Below are 13,802 nucleotides of genomic sequence, written 5' to 3'. Positions count from 1 at the left end.
GCTGCTCATATAGTAGATACATTATAAATTTGAAGGAAAAGAAACAGAGCAATACGTAGCTCTTACCATTTATCTTTGAAGTCTCCTCTGCATTTTTGCCTTGTGCAGTGCTGTTGTAACATAAATCCAGTCTTTTGTATCATTCAGGACTTGGAAGTAGGCATATTCCATGAAGCAGTAAAAGACACCCCAAAATCCTATGAGGAAACCCAGCACTATACTTGCATAAAATCCCAAGTTTATGAGGCCATCATTGTCTCCTTCGGTGTTACAATCACTTTTTTTGCCACTGGTGATTCCAGGATCCTGAGTTGTTTCATCTCCAGGGCATTTCTGTTGGTCCACAAAGTCTCCCATCATTGAGAGGAGTTAAGGGGGGTGTATTCAATTAAGATTTTAATAGATTGTAATCACATGATTTTAGGGGGGTGTATTGAATTAGGATTTTAATAGATTTTTTTGAAGCTTAAAAGTCAGTGCTGTTGATTAACTTTTAAAAGATTAGAAAAAGTACGGTGATATTTAAAAACTTATCGATTTTGAGGTATTTCATGTATTCTGTGAGATTTTTTAGTGGGTGATATAAATATCAAACCCCATAAAAAATCACACCTTATTACATCTGATTCTCACATTGGTTTGCTTTGGGAGAAGATGAACAGACTTGAGAAGTGAACAACTTGTTACTATTTTTTTTTGTCTATATTTGCATTATCTATGTTGCTTTGCTGTGGGCACAAGCCTACACACATCCTTTGCTGTGGAACAGACAAAGAAACCAATCTGTAAAGATTGATTGGTTTGTTGCGCACTGCCCATTCTTTAGGAATGATTTTTCTTATTTATTTATTATTTCATAAAATAATATTTTATTACTTTTGTAAAAACCGGAGAATAGCTATTCAAATAACTATAGAATGACAGAATTGTTAGCAGGGATATATAATATTTTAAAGATATTGTTGTTGAAAAATGTTTCGTTAAGCCACTGGGTGTACAGATGCTTATTATCATTGAGACTTCCTTGTTTTATTTTGATCTAAAACTAGTCTTTCTTACTTTTCTTTTTATATAATACAAATAAATAGTGGACGGTGGAATGACTAGAAAAAGTCTGTCAGTAGGAAATTTCCTTGCGTTAGAATGCTTTATTTCTTGGTTTGAATTCTAGTTACTTGGGAGAAAAGGACCGCTGTGCTACGATTTTTTTATTTTTTTTTATTTTTTATTTTTGATAAAGATGAACTTTCATTAATAAAGACTAAAGAGAGGTCATATCCCAATGAAACTTTATTTTGAAAGTATATAAAAAATAATCATGTCCTCTAGGTCATATAGAACGCAGATGGTACTTTTTTTTTTTTTGAATTTTAAGTTTTAAAATATTTAAAATATAATATATTTTATTTAAAGCCACATGGATGTATATTCATCATTGTCTCAAAAAAATTGTTAGGGACTTCTGGTGTTACAATCACTCAAATTCTTCTCACTTGAATATCCAGTTCTGTCTGGAAAATGGAGAAATCCTTCATTCAGACAGTTGGCAACAGTCTTCTCTGCGGTTTCCGGCCTTTGTTTTCTTTTTTTCCCTTAGTCTGAAATTTCATCTCCAGCAATCCGTTCAACCATTGCCCAATTTCTACGGGTTCATGTCGGGAGAGAATCTGCTCGCCAAGAGCTGGGCAGCATGATCCATCTTCGCCGTCAAAGTCCCAACTCCGATCCACCACCACCACCTCATGCTTGAATTCACTGGGGTACTTTTACTCTGTCACTCCAAAAGTTCTTTTTTGTTGTTGTTGTTTTGGTATTAACAATTTTAATTGGGTATACAGAATTGGGTTTGATTTGTATGTCCTTAGTTTTGAAGTAATGAGTGATGATTACTAATAACTGATCTTGGAAAATGTCATGAATTTTTCAGTGTTCTGATTTGGTGCCTTAATTGTAATTGATTTTGGTGCCAAATGGAATGCCAAATTGACCAATGGGTTTATAGGTTCTCTGTTTTTGTTTTGCCTGTTTTGCACTTTTTACAAACCAAACGTTTGTGATGACTGAAACCCAAAAGAAAGGATTGTTTATAATATTCCTGTCAAGATAGAATGCCAACAGTTTGGTTTGTAGCAATGCTGATGGAATGCCAACACAAAAGGACTTCAGTATAATCTTTACAGAAAAATAAAGGACTTTATTCTAATTCCGGTGCTGCAACACAAATTTAAATCAGCTATAGGTTACTCATTAAGATTGTTACCAGCTGTAAACCCATCAACATGCTTCATCTTCTTCCCTTATTGGTGAAATTTGATGATTTACATGATGATCGTGAATTGGAACCATATGTTCGTATAGCTGATATAACTGTGTTGAATTTCAACCCTTCTAAACTGGTTTATGATTCTCTTGCAGAAACTTTCACACATACCTGGAGCTTCACTTTCTTCTGGAATTGAATGTTTACTAAATGAGGTTGAGCACCATCCGATCTGCAAATGAAGCTGGCCATCGTGAGGCTTACAACAAGACACAGAGCTGGCCATCGTGAAAACTCACAAGCAGGAGCACATGCCATTCACACAATCAAACTCGACGGATTCTGTTACAGCATGACTCAATTGGAACTACTTGTCGAGTTAAAGGATGTAATCGCTAAAAAAAAAAAGTTCACAGGACCCAATTGCAACTGGAGGCAAAATTCAGAGACGTCTATAATAGATAAATAAATAAATAAAAAGCAACGTTAATTATTATCAAGAGTAGAAGCCCAATTAAAACGGTGTATGAACCTTCCAGTCATGAGTAATGTGAACACCGTCAATACGTGATGATGACCATCTAAACATCTGACAGATAAATGTTGTCGGAATATAACCAATATCTGATGGTGAAAATGGCAACAACAGATAAGTGGACAAATGAGGTTGGGCTTATAGCGTGTTTAAAATTGTTGAGAAAACAAATTAGAGAGTGCATGGTTTCTGTCTTGCTTTCCGTAAGGAATTTTTGAAATCTACAGAAGGGAGGAGACTGGAGTTCGATTCACGTAGAAGACTATAATGACAATAAGGGTCAAATTAAAATTTTGGTTTGTTTTTTCGAAATTTATTGTTTTCGTTGAAAGATGAAAATTCTCTACTGTCTGTCAATCACATAATGTTGCAACCATTGTTTAAAGCAGCTTGTCCAATATCAACACTAACATTCAATATCCCAGTTACTTTCACAACCACATACTGAAACTAATAAATACTTGATCACAAGGAATTAGTTAATAATTATGTAGGCAAAAGTCATGTTCTCTATTATTTAGTTAAAATTTAGCTAAAAACACAAAAAAATTATTTTAGAGAACTTTATAAAATTTCGACTCCATATCCTCCATTGAGAAGGTTAAGACAAATGATTATTTGCTTTGCTAATTAAATATTCCATGCTTCCGACAAGACATCAGATGGGATACTTTAAAGTTCTTGCTCTGTTTTTTTTCTTCTAAAAAAGAACTTTAATAATATGTACTTTTCATACCTTAGGTGATAAAAATAATACAAATTTATAAATAAACTCAATTTTAAACATGCATTTATAAAAAAACTCAAGTACTATTTAAACATAGAAATACATTCAAAATCAACCTCAAAAGTTAACTTTTTTGGGTGTGTTTATAAATGGGTTTTGAGTGTGTGTAATGATGAGTTTTGGGTGTATTTATAAAGTTTTTTGGGTGTTGAGTTTTTTTATAATTTCAACATCTATTTTGGAGTGTTTTAGTGAAACTCCCTAAAAATAATGTTTCCGTTAAGGAGCCATTTTTCAGGTGCCAATTTATGTTTATAATTAATTGAATTACACTAGAAGCTTGTGGATAGGGAACTGTGCACACCAAGGTTCTTCATTGTTCTTTGACTGCAAAAGGTTACCCATCACATCAGGCTGCAAAACTTCCTCTGCATAATTGTGTTTTCTTGATCTAGAAAACCCCTTGGCCAGTGCCAATTGTATAAGTGAGATAATAATTATCTGAAATACCATGAGCATAGAATTAAAGCATAATTATACTAACGTCTCAGCATTTGTTGGCAACCAAACAACCCAATCAATTTCCAGCTTGAAATTAAATACGAAATTTAGCAAGAACTAAAGTAAGAGATATCCCACCTCCAAGAAAAAATAGACACCACATTTCAGAAAATTTCCAGAGATAATGAATCCAAAAAGAGAAGAAAATAAACAAAGGAAAAAAATGGATGTACTGACAAAGAAGATGAGCCTAACCTCCTCACGTAACTTACTTTTCAAGTTACGCTGATGATCTGTTTTTCTTTTGAATGTTTCGCTGATTATAACTTTTGGCTATGAACAGAACGGCGATTACAAAATCATGCTGTGGATAGTATAACTCAGCCTTTCACCGTCAAGCCACCTTGTATTGTCCTTTTTAATCAAGTCTTCCTTGAATATCATAAAAAACTTTGAACTTTCTCTACTTTTCTTTTATTATTTCTAGTCCAACATATATTTTGTTCTTTGTTTTTACACAAGTGATAATATACTTTAATATAATCTAAACTACACGGAGGGGATTCGAACTAGGTTGGGGAGCAGATCCGCTCTAGCCAACATATATTTTGTTTTCAAAAAGGAAGAGGAAGAGTTTTTATCAAAAATAGCCAAAATTACCCCTACTTTCATAAATGTCAATTTTTGTAAAATCTTTCCGTTTAAGTTAAAAATACACTTGAATAGACTTAAATACCCTAAAAATAAATAGCCAAAATTACCCCTATTTTGATTATGTTGGAGAGGATTAGGGCATATATCTTATGGTGAGAATGGCAACAACAGATAAGTGGACAAATGAGGTTGGGCTTATAGTGTGTTTAAAACTGTTGAGAAAACAAATTAGAGAGTGCATGGTTCATGTCTTGCTTTCCATATGGAATTTTCAAAATCTACAGAAGGGAGGAAGATCCATACAAATATATGTGCATCTTGTTACATAAAAGAAACATACTAGAGAGCCTACAAACCTTATATCCACTCCATGCCCTAGTGAAAAATATTGCCAGCTACAAATCAGCAGCCTATTGCTCCTGGCAGGCCAAATAGGGCGACGGCAAGAGAGTAATATGAGCCACAACCACCATCAACCTCAAAACAATTGCAGCAAGTGTGTGGCGAAAAAGATCGTAATGTACGTTACAACCAGATAATAGTGAGTTTCAGTCACTATAATTTTGGTGTTTTGAGTTTCAGTCTTATGTTCCTGGGTTTTATGTACCTTGTTTTGATCTTTTTACAGCATGCCAGTGAAGGAGGAGATATGGGTAGTGAAACTTTACCAAATCTGAGACAAGCACAGTCTGCATCAACCGCAGCTTCTTTCATTTTCTTTTATCTAGACACTTGTTTCACATCATTATATGCACTAATAACTTTATCAAGTATCTTGACTTCATCTATTTCAATAGATAATAATGAATTTGCAATAATCCCATTTGAAATTGTAGTGGAAGATTCTGAATTATTTTCCAACCAGATAATAGTGAATTTGCTTTTTCTTGACTCTAGCTTAATCCAGAAGATTATTTCATTAACTATTAGCCAATCACTGGCTTTGTTGATGAGGAGCCATTAAACTTTCTCAACATTTTTAAGTGTGAAAGGTTTTCTCAAGGTGATAGAAATGATATGTTTTCCCAAGGAGATAAAAATGATAATATAACCAAATGATAAAAATTATATTTCATTTTAAAGTTCTTGCTCTGTTTTTTTCTTCTAAAAAAAGTTGATAGACTTTAATAATTTGTACTTTTGAGTGGACTTGACTTGTAAAAGCTGCAGGAAGTACCTCTGCAACTTCCGTAATTTATTTTTATTTTTTTTAGTTTTATCCTACATTGAGAAGGTTAGGACTTGAGAATGATCATTTGCTTTGCAAATAAAAATTTGAAGCTTCCTACTAGACATCAGATAGGAGACTTAATAAAGAAGGAAGAAGTAAAATAATGGACTTGGGGTAATAAGGACCTGAAAGTGCTGAACTTAATTATTTCAGTTTGGTTTGAAACTCAAATTTTGTTTTCTAAAAAGAAGAGGAAGAGTTTTTTTTAAAAATAAAAAATAACCAAACAACCCAATCAATTTCCAGCATGAAATTAAATACGAAATTCGCAAAACTAAAGTCAGAGATACCCACCTTCAAGAAAAAATAAAACCAAAAAGAGAAGAAAATAAACATAGAAAAAAAATGGATGTACAGACAAAGAAGAACAGCCTGAGGTCACGTAAGCCACATTTTCTCCATAGACTAATGGGGATGACCTCATGTAACTTACTTTTTAAGTTACGCTGATGATTTGTTTTTCTTTTGAATGTTTCGCTGATCTTTTTTGTAGCTATCTGATTATAACTTTTGGGTACGACGATTACAAAATCATGCTGTGGATACCCTAACTCAGCCTTTCACCATCAAGCCACCTTGTATTGTCCTTTTTAGTCAAGTCTTCCTTGAATATCATAAAAAACTTCTGCTTTTCTTTTATTATTTCTAGTCCAACATATATTTTGTTTTTTGTTTTTACACAAGTGATAATCTACTTTAATATAATCTACACTACAAGGAGGGGGATTCGAATTTGGTTGGGGAGCAGATCCGCTCTAGCCAACATATATTTTGTTTTCTAAAAGGAGGAGGAAGAGTTTTTTTTATCAAAAATAGCCAAAATTTCATGTACTTTCATAAATGTTAATTTTTATAAAATCTTTCCGGTATAGTTAAAAATCCACTTGAATAGACTTAAATGCCTTAAAAAATACATACATAATTGCTTTCCCATCGTTTCACTCTAGTAGATGATGGTTAGCCAAACTAAAGGAGGTTCGTGCGGTGCTTTATCAAGGTGTCATTCATACTGTATTATGAATTCAGATTTGCGTTGTTGAATCCTCAAGTTCATCTTTGTCATGCAAAGTTCTCAAAACATGAAAAGATGCTCTAGATGTTTTTTTATGTTTTTTTTCAAAGAAGATATATCATTATATTCGTACACCATGTGCAAGAACATTAAAGAAGCATGATGGATTCTAGCCAAAAAAAGAAAGGAAAAAAGAACTATGCTGCAGACCCACCCCATAAACGCAGGAAGAACAACACTCACAAGGAGTTGGACTAGTGCTGTAGACGCGCCTACAAAAGATTCAAATTTTAATCTAATAGAGATTTTCTTTTTAGGTTTATATGAGTATTAGTTTTGAGGGCATTGAAGTCTATTCAAGTGGGTTTTTAGTTATAATTGAAAGTTTTTATAAAAATTGACATTATTGATTAGAAGTCTCTTTTTTGTCTTTTTGTGTGTGAAGATTGACTAGAAGTCTACCCACGTGTAGCTAGGAATAATGTACACAATAATTTCCACACAAATTCATGTGCACAAATCAACGAAATATGTAACCTACTTAAGTCAATCCATGTTCCTTTTTTGGACTGCAAAAATCAAACTCTGCAGATCAGTTTGATAAATAATAATGAATATCATATCCATTATTCTGTTGCTATGGCGCATGGTGATAAGTTGCTGCTATGGAGCTGCAGCAACCAGTGCAGCATCAGCGCTTATAGCAAAGCCTAATTGCACAACGCATTGTGGAGATGTTGCCATCCCATACCCTTTCGGGATTGGACCTAACAAGGATTGTTACTTAGATGAATGGTTTCAAATAGACTGCAGGCACAACAACTCTACAACCTCAGCTAATTACAGCAGGCAAGTGCCTTTCCTCAAGAGCGTCAACCTGGAGCTGCTAAGTATTTTTCCGGTTAAAGATGGCAGGCAATTGGTTCGGGTTAAGAACCCTATTACTTTGTTCAGCTGTGAGGGAAAGGAAACTCGCCAAGCCCAGAATTTGACGGGCAGTCCTTTCATTTACTCTCGGACAGCCAACGCATTAGTTGCAGTGGATTGTGACCTCTTTGCCCGTATGATCTCAGATCATGACCGTGTCATTGGATGCGGGTCGTTTTGTCAAAGCATTAAAGACGGCAGCTATGGCTTTTGTGGAGGTATTGGCTGTTGCGAAGCTGCTCTTCAAACATATGACCTTGCTAGTTTTGAGATACAATCAAATTCATCAACATCAATTCCAATGGGCGATTGCAAGTATGCATTTTTGGTTGACAAAGATTGGTTTCTGGTTGAACTACCCAATTTTTGGCACGTGAAGCATATGGACAACGTTCCTGTGGTGCTAGACTGGATCTTAAACGCAAATGACTATGGTGAAAGATTCAGAGAAAAACCAGACCTGACTGGTAACTACTCAACACCCATTTGCAGAAGAAATAATGTGACCTTGACTTCTTTGTACAATCGGACCAGCATGATTTGTCGCTGTAAGCTGGGCATGGAAGGAAATCCTTATCTTCTCCAACCTTGTCAAGGTACGCAAACTGAATCTCTTCTTTCTGGATTTAGATTGGTCCTTGATTTCTAATCTAAGTAAAGGTATTTACTCTTGGAAAGAGACTAAAGAGAGGGCCGAATTGAAATGATTACGTAGAAAGCTTTTATTGAAACCGCTTTTGTTAGATGCACATCAAAAATTTTGGCAAAAATTAAAGTGCTTCTTAGAAACTTCGTTTACCAAATGTTTTCAAAAGAGATTTTGGTTATCCGAAAGTGCTTTAATCATGCGCAAACTTCGTTTGGGAGTGATTCTAGATAGGCTAGAATCACTTCTAGGAAGAACCATCTTCCATGTGATTCTCCATATAATCTATTCTTTTATATTTTATACCCCTTCGGTTTTTTTATGTTAATGCTTGATTTCTAATGTAAGTGTTCTACTAGAAAGGTAAGAGCAGGTTTGGATGAGCGGATCGGCTCGTCTGGGGGATTACTTTAATGAATATGATTTGGATGTTGCCCAAAGTCATTAGGATCTAAAACATGTCATTAGACAAATCCTGCCCTCTTATTAGCCAGGTACCCAGCTTTCTGCCAAGACTGAACAAGTCCATGTTCCAATCGGGTGGCCTTGGCCGGTCATATATACACAAGGCTTCACAGACGAAAATGTTACTTGAAGTCTTATCTTCTCAAGTTCAACCATTAATTGTGAAATTACCTTTTTTTGGTCAAAATTGTGAAATTACCTTTCTTTGGTCGAAATTGTGAAATTACTTGTTAGTTTCAAACTTCTGTTCCGAAACACATCAATTTTATCTAGATTATTGATCTGTTATACCTCTATTGAAGAACGTAAAGTCAAACATCAAAAATTAAAAAAATTAAGTACAACATATATAACTATTATCGGAATTGAGTTTATTCTTGTACAGGAAATTTTAATTAGTATTAATTATGCTTTTCACCTTTTGATGAAATTTGAACATATGCGATTCTTATATGTGTGAGTTTGGACTGAAGCATATCTCGGGTCATCATCATTTCAGATATTGATGAATGCAAAGGCAGTAATCAGTGTGGAGACGACGTATGTGAGAATGTTGCTGGGGGTTATAGCTGCCACTCAAATATAAATGGCCGGACCCGGATATGTACGCATTTTGCTTCGAACCTTCATCCCAATAATACTAACACTACGTGCCACTTCATACCCACACCGGGGCAGGCCTCTCAAACTATTATTTTAGGTATGTAGTACTCCTATCTTCTCACACATCTCTCAAAATAATAATATATGATTCAAAAGTTTTTTTGTTTTGTTACAATATTGTTCAAAATGTTTTCGGCTTCGACAAGGGTTTATTCAATTATTTTCGTGTTTAGAAATGATAATGGATGTAATTCCAATTTAGCCAAATAATAAGCTCATATGGAAACCTATTGATGCAGGTCTTGGCTCCGGTGTTGGGCTATTGTTTCTACTCATTGGTGCATGGTGGGTGCACAAAATCGTGAAGAAAAGAAAAACCATTGCACGCAAGAAAATGTTTTTCAAACGAAATGGTGGTTTATTGTTAGAGCAACAGTTATTGTCTGGTGAAGTTAATGTTGACAAAATCAAGTTATTCAATTCAAAAGAATTAGAAAAGGCCACCAACAATTTTAGTATTGATAGAATTCTTGGTCAGGGAGGTCAAGGTACCGTTTACAAAGGCATGTTGGCGGATGGAAGAATTGTTGCAGTAAAGAAGTCCAAAATGGTGGACAAAAGCAAGCTCTCGGAATTCATCAATGAGGTTGTAATTCTTTCACAAATCAACCACCGAAATGTAGTTCAAATTATGGGTTGTTGTTTAGAGACCGAAGTTCCACTTTTGGTCTACGAATTCATACCGAATGGAACTCTTTCTCACTATATCCAAGGGCAAATTGAGGAATTCCCATTCACATGGGACAAGCGGTTGCAAATTGCCACAGAAGTTGCAGGAGCTCTTTCGTACTTACACGGTGCAGCTTCCTTTCCCATATATCACAGAGACATCAAGTCTGCCAACATACTTTTGGATGAAAAATACAGAGCAAAAATTGCTGATTTTGGAACTTCAAGATCAATTTCCATTGACCAAACTCATCTAACCACACGTGTACATGGAACATTTGGTTACTTGGACCCAGAATACTTTCGATCAAGCCAATTTACGGTGAAAAGTGACGTCTATAGCTTTGGAGTGGTCCTTGTTGAGCTCTTGACGGGGCAAAAACCAGTTTCTGCAGCAACAGGGTCACAAGAAGAAGAATACAGAAGCCTTGCCACATATTTCATTACCTCAATGCAAGAAGATCGTCTGTTTAACCTTGTTGATGCTCAAGTTCTGGAGGAGGGCTCTGAAACAGAAATCCAAGTAGTCGCTAACCTCGCAAGGAGATGCTTGAATATGAACGGAAGAGACCGTCCTACAATGAGAGAGGTTACATCAGAGCTAGAGGCTGTACTAATGTCAAGAAAATCTTTGATTAGTGCTCAGCAAAATTCTGACGGGATTGATTTTGGGGAAGATGATTCAGTTGGGAATTGGGATGTTGAATCACTTTCAGAAGTGTCGGCTAGCTACTAAATACATGGGTTTATGGCCATTGTTGCCATCTACAAGTTATGGTGAATTCCTTTTAATTGAATAAACTTTGTTTAATTTGATGTTGTTGTACTATAATTTTGGTGTTTTGAGTTTCAGTCTTATATTCCTAGGTTTTATTTAACTTGTTTTGATCATTTTACAGCATGCCAGTGAAGGAGGAAATATGAGTAGTGAAATCTGAGACAAGCACAATCTGCATCAACTGCAACTTCTTTCATTTTCTTTTATCTAGACACTTGTTTCACATCTATTTCACTTTATCACCAGTCATACCTTGCATGTTGCAATAATTCCATTTGAAATTGTAGTGGAAGATTCTGAATTATTTTCCAACCAGATAATAGTGAATTTGCTTTTTCTTGACTCTAGCTTCAAGTCATCTTATTGCTTAATCCAGAAGATTATTTCATTAACTATTAGCCAATCATTGGATTTGTTGATGATGAGCCATTCAAGTTTTTCAGCATATTTAAGTGTGAAAGGTTTTCCCGACCAGAGACAATAGTGAATTTGCTTCTCTTGACTCTAGAGCTTCAAGTCATCTTGCTTAATTCAGAAGATTGTTGATGAGGAGCCAATCAAGTTTTTCAACATTTTTAAGTGGGAAAGGTTTTCCCAAGGTGATAAAAATGATATGTTTCCACCAAGACCAAGACCAACACTAGAGAGTTTGGGAGTCCTTCGGATAATATAACCGAATGAAAATGGATTCATTCTCACCATCAATTCTATTTCATTTTAAAGTTCTTGCTCTATTTTTTTCTTCTAATAATTTGTACTTTTGAGTGGACTTGACTTGTAAAAGCCATGGATGATCGAGGAATATGGCATTAATTCCTGCCTCCAAGCCGCAGGAAGTACCTTTGCACTTTCCGTAATTTTTTTTTGTTTTATCCTACGTTCAGATGGTTAAGACTTGAGAATGATCATGTGCTTTGCTAATAAAATTCCAAGCTTCCTACTAGACATCAGATAGGAAACTTACGAAAGAAGGAAGAAGCAAAATAATGGACTTGGTATAATAAGGACCTGAAAGTGCTGAAACTTATTTCAGTTTGGTTTGAAACTCAAATTTTGTTTTCTAAAAGGAAGAGGAAGAGTTTCTTTATTTGTTTATAAAAAAGAGTCAAAATTACCCCTACTTTCATAAATGTCAATTTTCATAAAAAAATTCCGTGATACCAACTCAAATAGAATTTAGGGTTATGAATAATTCAGTATATTTCTATTCTTCTCACAAGGAGGTATTTATAATGATACAAATACAAGCCTCTCTAGGATGTAATTACACAAATGAGAGAGATTTCCAAGTTGGGGGAGAAATGAGTCCACTAAAATTTGCATTTGCAAGTTTGAGCTGCCTTCAACTGACTCAAAGAACCAGTGAAGTTAGGGATCACAATTCCTCTAAAATCATTGTTACTAATGTCCAAGTAATCAAGATATTCCAATTCAAGTAGGGAAGGACCAATCTCACCTCTCAAAGCGAAGGAGCATACCATCCACGTCGAAGTAGAGATTTAGTGTGACGACATTGCCTGTTTGGTTGTTGCATGTGATTCGTCTCCACTCGCAACAATCTTTTGTCTCCCCAGGTTGCAAGAACATTGGACTCATCCATAAGGCCTTGATGCGCACTGCAATTTGAATAAACAATGATGGAAGTTTAAGAAGACCATGGATCTCCTCATGTGGTTTTATCTTCGGTTTTAGATATTTTATTTTATTTTATTGTCTCATTGGTGTGAATAATTTCAATTATTTGACACAACAAAGGGCAAACACAAGCGAGCTCTCAATTCTTTTATTTTCCCTTGCTTGATCTGGCCATGCTGATAAGAGATCTCTATCTCCTCATTCGCTGCTTTCATAAATTAATTGCATATTCCCAATATTTTTTTAATTCTCTCTATAATATTATTCCTTTCCATTCTATTTTTTTCTTCTAAAAACAGTTGATAAAATTTAATAATTTGTACAGTTGAGTGCAATTGACTTACGAAAGTCATGGATCAAGGATGAGCATTAATTCCTGAAGCAGCTGCAGGAAGGTGACAAGAACCATCTCCGCACCTTAATTTTTTATTTTAGTTTTATCCTACTCAGAGAAGATTAAGAATTTTGTCCAAAAAATAAAAAGAAGGGGAGTTTAAGACTTGACTTGAGAATTATCATTTAGGGTTGCAGTTAACCCTTAAGTAGTCGGTGTATGATTATCAATGTGTCACAATATTTCCTTGAATTCTTTTTCCCAACCAGAGATAATTGTGAAATTGCTTTTCTTGAATCTAGTTTCAAGTCGATTGGCTAATAGATTGTTAATTAACTATTAGTCAATCATTTGGCTTTGTTTTTCATTTGATTTTTGAATGTTTCGCTAATATTTTTGTAACTCTGATTTGAACTTTTGACTATGAACAGAACGACGATTACAAAATCATGCTGTGGATAGCATAACTCAGCCTTTCACCATCAAGCCACCTTGTATTGTCCTTTTCAATAAGTCTTCCTTTGAATATCATAAAAAACTTTCAACCTTCTCTGCTTTTATTTTATTATTTCTAGTTCAACATATATATATTTTTTTTACACAAGCGATAATCTACTTTAATATAATATAAACTACACAGAGGGGAATTCGAACTCGATTGGGGAGCAGATCCGCTCTAGCCATTCAAGTTTTTCAACAGTTTTTAGTGTGAAAGGCTTTCCCAAGGTGATAAAAATGATATTACTTAATTAACTACTAGACATC

At 34.8% G+C, this 13,802-nt stretch overlaps 1 pseudogene across 1 annotated transcript; it reads left to right on the top strand.

The window, feature by feature from the left end:
- Positions 1–7,530: 7,530 nt before the first annotated feature.
- LOC103329026 (wall-associated receptor kinase-like 3 pseudogene) lies at positions 7,531–11,415 on the top strand (annotated as a pseudogene). Its single transcript, XR_016122291.1, has 4 exons — positions 7,531–8,443; positions 9,458–9,658; positions 9,861–11,067; positions 11,190–11,415. The product of XR_016122291.1 is annotated as a wall-associated receptor kinase-like 3 pseudogene (transcript).
- The last annotated feature ends 2,387 nt before the right edge of the window (positions 11,416–13,802 follow it).

The sequence above is a fragment of the Prunus mume genome, linkage group LG7 (assembly GCF_029339155.1).
Source record: "Prunus mume cultivar Tortuosa linkage group LG7, ASM2933915v1, whole genome shotgun sequence".
Lineage (NCBI taxonomy): Eukaryota > Viridiplantae > Streptophyta > Magnoliopsida > Rosales > Rosaceae > Prunus > Prunus mume.
The sequence above is the reverse complement of the archived record's forward strand: the minus strand, read 5'-3'. Positions and strand labels throughout refer to the sequence as shown.